At 41.0% G+C, this 6,166-nt stretch overlaps 1 non-coding gene across 1 annotated transcript; it reads right to left on the reverse strand.

The window, feature by feature from the left end:
• Positions 1-5,844: 5,844 nt before the first annotated feature.
• LOC143652985 (U6 spliceosomal RNA) lies at positions 5,845-5,949 on the reverse strand. The gene has a single exon (XR_013161000.1). It is a non-coding gene; the product is annotated as a U6 spliceosomal RNA (small nuclear RNA).
• Between the last annotated feature and the right edge of the window lie 217 nt (positions 5,950-6,166).

Below are 6,166 nucleotides of genomic sequence, written 5' to 3' on the forward strand. Positions count from 1 at the left end.
AAGCAGCTCAGCAGCGCTCATCTCGGCCTTCACAGTTCAGCCCAGACAATGGGCGATGTGGAAAGGAATTGCTTCAGGGAAAGCTCTTGGAACCCAGAAGACTGGAGAGAAGCCCGTGCCTTTCCGTGTAAGAGAGAACCTCAGATGAACGTTAGCTGCCGTCCCTCTGAAGAACTGTAAGTTTTAAATTGAATAAATCCCCTTTTATTAAAAGCCAATCTATCTCTGGTGTGTTGCGTTCCAGCAGCTTGCAAACTAACACAGTGCGTCCTGAAATTTCTTTGAAAGAAGTCTCTCAGTCCTACTTTTAGGAAAGTCTGAACAAGGGAAACTTATTTTCAGGTCTCTTCTAGGAAATATCTTGGGGTGAAGCAAAAGGAATTTATAAAGCTCCAGTGTCTTTTCACCATGCTGCCCATAGATAGGCTTCCCTCCTGGAGCTTACCTCTACGCTAGGAGACAAAGTTAGCATGCAATGGCAAAACACGATTAAGTTGGAGGGTATTTCCTTTAGCAGGCAATAGGCTGATCCACCATCTTGGAAATTCCCCAGTTCCTGGCAAACTGGGAAGGTTGGTCCCCCTCCCTTTAGGGAGATCTTAAAGTCATGAGGAGGGTTTCTTTGGATGTCTACCTTCCCTCTCTATAGACTTACCTACAATCTCATCTCAATTTATGGCTTCTCCTCAAGGCTCAGATCAAGGTGGACTGCCTGTTAGAGGCCTACCCTTTGTCTTGATCTCAACTTCCTTTTCTCAGCCTGGAGCAATGTTCCATCCAGTCGATCTGACTCTCTCCATTAGCTCCTCCTTTTCCCATTGATACCTAATAAAGTCTCTCTGATCTTAAAAAACACCCTCTCGTTACTCCTCTGGTACCATCTTTTCTCTTACCTTCCTTCCCGTCCAGACTTCTCAAAATGACTAGGTTATTTTCACTGTCTCTTATTGTTTTGACCTCCCATCCATTCTTCAAGCTCTGCTGTGATCTGACACCTACCCTCACCTTTCTACTGAAACTGTCTTTGCTAATGCTATAACTGGGGACTTCATTGCTAGTTTAAATGGCCATTTCTCAAGCTTTTCCCTTTCTTTCCTTTTTCTTTTTTTGATGGATATTAAGAGATTTATTGCAAAGCACTGATTAAAGCAATTGTTGGGGCTGGTTAGGCAAGTCCGAAATCCAGACAACGGGCTGGAACTCTTTCCTTGGAATGGGGAGAAGCTGCTGTATTCATAGATGGAATTTTGTCCTCTTCAGGTAAATCTCAGTTCTGCTCTTGATCTGTGTTTCAATTGATTGAGTCAGTCCTACCCAGATTATCTAGGATAATGTCCCTTAATTAATTACATCTATGAAATATCTCCCAACAACACCTAGATTAGTGCTTGATTGAATAACTGGGGACTGTAGCCAACTTGACACATAAAACTGACCATCACGGTGAGCAAGGCAAAGGTTGCTAAATAATACCAGAGGAATAGGTAGGGGCCAGACTGGGGAGGGTTGGGGGCTCTTGAATGGAGTTTGAGTTAGTTATTCTAAGTGCCCTGGGAAACCATTGGAGGATTATAACCAAGGGGGTGACATAGTCAGATTTATATGTCAAACTTTTTCTTATTGAACATTTTTGTTGCATTTGACACTGTTGATCATTCCTTACATGAAACTTTTAACTCCCTTGACCATTCCTGATTTTCCTTCCACAGTCCTAGGGTTTCTATTTTGTTTCCTTCTAGGGCCCCCATTACACTGCCTGCCTCCTAAATACTGCTATTTCCCAATATTTGCTCACTGCTTTTCTCTATCTTTACAGTATTTATTGGTTAGTTCATCCATTTAATGTGTTTAGATGCCATTTATGTATAGATGATTCCCATGTTTATTTCTTCAATCCAGATATTTCTACTGTGCATCAGACCTAGAACTAATGCCCTGTTCAATATCTGGACTTGGATCTCCTTTATTAGCATTTAAGTTATGTCCAATATGAAACTAATCACCTTCCTCCGCTAACTTTATTCCTCTTCCTGTATTTTTTGGCTCAGTTGAGGATACCACCATTTGCCCAATTATTTAAGCCAGAAACTTGGGGATCACCATTGACTACTTCCTTTTCCTTAATTTCCACCTCCAACTGGTCACCAAGGCCTTTTGATTTTTGCCTTCTAAAACATTTCTCAAATCCATCCCCTCCTCCCTATCCCCACCACCTCTGCCCTACTTATGGCCATTATTGTCTTTTGCCTGAATGATCACATTAGCCTTCTTACTGGTCTCCCAGGCTCCAGTTTGTCTCTTAAAGTCCTCATTCCACAAAGCCATTAGAATAATCTTTCTAAAAATGTAAATTCATGCCCTTCTTGGTCAAAACTCTTTAATAATTCCCAAATTCTGCTTCGTAGCTTCCTACTCACAGCCAGCTATTTGTCACTGCCATGCTTTGTTCACAGTACCATTTCTAATCCCTCCATCCCTTAGCACAATTCCTGACACACAGTCAGCTCTCCACTGAATACAACCATCATGCAGGCAGAGATCATATCTGTCTCATTCATATCTGAATCCTCAAGTGCTCAGCAGTGTCTGCCACAGAGGGGGACTTTTTGAATAAATAAATACTAGCCATTAGGAATATATTAATATATATATATCCTACAATTTCCTGCTTATTAATGTAGTATTGCAGGAAGAAATCTATAATTCTACTAAGCCTTAAAGTTCTTATTTCTTATTTGCTAATGTTATCTCTTTACTCTTCAAAGGTGGATTATGGATTCTAGAAGAAAGGCCCATTTAATCTGGAAAGATTAGGCAAGAAAGATTCTATTAACATGTAGTGATGTCTGTGGAGATATCTATTTCTTAGTGGACCTTGATAATGCAGCTTGTGTTGTCAAAATATATCTTTCTTAACCCTGTGTCTGATATCTTTGGGGGAGCGTCACTGGAGAAAGCCCAGTTATCAGAAAGCGGGTCTTATTGAGAATACATATGAATGCATAGTCCTTGCACTTGCTTTGGCCTTTTTCCAGATTTGTTTGTTACTTTAGATGTGGGGAAAAAAGACTTTTGTCAATAGTGGTGAAATTTTTTGCAGTCTGAAATTAGACCAGGATTGGATACATGATTTGCAGGGTGGGGTCAGTGCAAAAGGAAAATGCATGTACTTTTTAAAATAAATTATTAAGAATTTCAAGATTGTGACAGCAGAACATTAAACCAAACACAGTGCCCTGTGCAAATGCACAGGTCGCGTGCCCATAAATCTGCCCCTAGTTTAGAGACTATAATAATATTGGCAGACTAGAAAGTGTGTGTTCCTGGTGTTTTCTATGATGTCAGCTCATAGCCTGACTCTGAACTTTAGAAAGAGATACTTAGCCACAAAGTCCTCTCTCCATAAAGCTTGGCTATGCTCCATGTAATTTGCATCTCTTGTTTTTTGTTGTTGTTTTTGTTTGTTTGTTTGCTTTTTGCTGATGATCTGGAACATTCTTTGCATTATAGCTTTTCCAGGTTTAATTTTTTTGTCCTTCTGCTCTCATCCTTTCTGTTCGGAATTTAAATATGCACTGCCTTCATGACAAAATTTCATCTGTGCATCTTCCCTTCTTGATCGTTGCTGTTTTTTAACCAGATTTCCCATCTTTATTTGGATTGGCCTAAAAAAAACTGCCCTTCTATGATAACTTGTATGTTTCTTTGGGTTCTTTCCAATTTTCATTTGTTCCTCAGCAAATAAAATTGTGTGGTGTAGCCACGGCTGTGTAGGTGATGCCAGGCTACCTTGTTTTAGGAGGTCCAGTTAATCCTATCCCCCAATCATTCTTATGGCTCAAATTCTATCTACGCACTTTTATCACTAATTGGCTACTCTCATATAATGTGCTTGGCATTTCTTCTATTCAAGCTTTTCCTACATCCATTCAATATCAGTTTCCTGAGTATATATCTATTTTTTTAATTTTTATTGACAAATCTTCACACATCTACGGTCTATACATAGTGTACAATCAATGGTTCATGATATCATCACATAGTTGTGTATTCAACACCATGATCATTTTTTAGAACATTTGCATCACTTCAGTAAAAGAAATAAAAAAAAAAAAAAGGAAAAACTCGTACGTCCCATACCTCTTATTCCTCTTTCTCATCGACCACTAATATTTCCATCTACCTGTGGCGTTATTTTCATCTCTGGCCCTGCTGTCGTTTTATTTTTAACATCCGCTTCCTTTCAACCTAGGTAATCCAAGCCTACGTCACCATCACCGATCCTACCCCTCAGTGTGTTTGGCTACCCTTCCCTCTCCGTCACGCCCCGACCCCTCCCCTTATGATCTGTATATATTCCGGGGCTCCCTGAGCCTCGGGGTCTTTAGCTCCTGGGAGGTCATGGCTTAAACTTCTACCAACATTAAAGCTACCTTGCCTTAAGCCCTAATTGACTTGGCCTCCAGCCCTTCAGACCTGCAGTGGTCCCCTGCGCGCACTCTCCCGACCCAGACCCCCGAGCTCGAACCCCCTCAGCGACCCGGAGTTCTATTTGCCCCTGCTTCTGTGGGGAGGACGGGCTGCAGGTCAGGCGGTCCCATTGCGGGGGATCGTGACCAAAGCCGCATCTACACAATTTATCTTAGCCCTTATCCCCTGTATTATTTATTTTTTATCTATGTATTTATTACTCATCTGTTCATACCCTGGATAAAAGACACAAGGTTTTCACAATCACATGGTGTATTAGCTAGGGTTCTCTAGAGAAACAGAATCAGCAGGAGACATCTGTAAATATAAAATTTATAAAATGTCTCACATAATCATGAGAATGTAAGAATACAAGATCTGTGGGGCAGGCCACGAGATGGCAGCTCCATTGAAGGTCCTCAACAAACTCTCAGGAGAGGCTGGCTGGCTGAAGCGGGAAGAGTGATTGTCTGTTCTGATTCCTCCTTAAAAGCCTTCCAGTGATTGAATTAAGTGTCATTCATTGCAGAAGACACTTCCCTTGCAATCAGCTGTGGGTTCAGCTAACATGGTTATGATTTAAGTCCATGAAATGTCCGCACAGCAACACATAGGCCAGTGCTCGCTCAACCAGACAACCGGGCATCACCACCTGGCCAAGTTGACACATGAACCTGACCACCACACATAGTCACATTGTAAAACTTGTATACTAATACAATCATTTTTGAGAATCAAGGCTTCTGAAACATAACTCAACAGTTTAAGGTACTTCCCTCTAGCCACTCCAATAAACCATAAATTAAAAAAGGGATATCTATATAATGCATAAGATTAACCTCCAGGATAACTTCTCAACTCGGTTTGAAATCTCTCAGCCACTGAAACTTTACTTTGTCTCATTTCTCTCTTCCCTCTTTTGGTTAAGAAGGCTTTCTAAATCCCAGATGCTAGGTCCTGGTGAATCCTGGGAGTTCTGTCCCACACTGCCAGGGACATTTATACCCCTGGGAGTCATGCCCCACATTAGGCGGGGAGGGCAGTGAATTCACCTGCCAAGCTGGCTTAGAGAGAGAGGCCACATATGAGCAACAAAAGAGGTTCTCTGGGGTGACTTTAATGCATAATATTAAGTAGGCTTAGCCTATCATTTGCAGGGATAAGTTTCATAGGGGTGACCCCCAAGGTCAAGTGCTCAGTCTACTGATTTGGTTGTCTCCATTGCTTGCGAGAATATCAGAAATTCTCCAAATGGGAAAGTTGAATATTTCTTCCTTTATCCCCAGTCCTCCAAGGGGACTTCAAAATATTTTTTCATTCACTGCCAAAATTACTCTGGTATATATAGGGGCATCACACAAACCTGGACAAAACAAACATATGGAATGCTTCATGAATTTGCATGTCATCCTTGCACAGGGACCATGCTAATCTTCTCTGTATCATTCCAATTTTAGTATTATGTGCTGCCAAAGCAAATGCTCCTGGGTATAGTTTTGCTTTCAGTTATTTTAGTTAGCACTCACCGTAGTTGAGTTTGATTGATTTGGGGTCTACTTTTTGGTGCTCTTTGGCTTCAAATCAGTTTATTCTTTAGTATTAGTTGTAGGCTTAATGTAAGAAAAGCCACCCAAATTGGATCAGATAAGAGATTTATTTAGCCTAGGGTTTACCTCTGGAATTCAAGGACATTTTA

This window comes from Tamandua tetradactyla, chromosome 1 (assembly GCF_023851605.1).
Source record: "Tamandua tetradactyla isolate mTamTet1 chromosome 1, mTamTet1.pri, whole genome shotgun sequence".
NCBI lineage: Eukaryota > Metazoa > Chordata > Mammalia > Pilosa > Myrmecophagidae > Tamandua > Tamandua tetradactyla.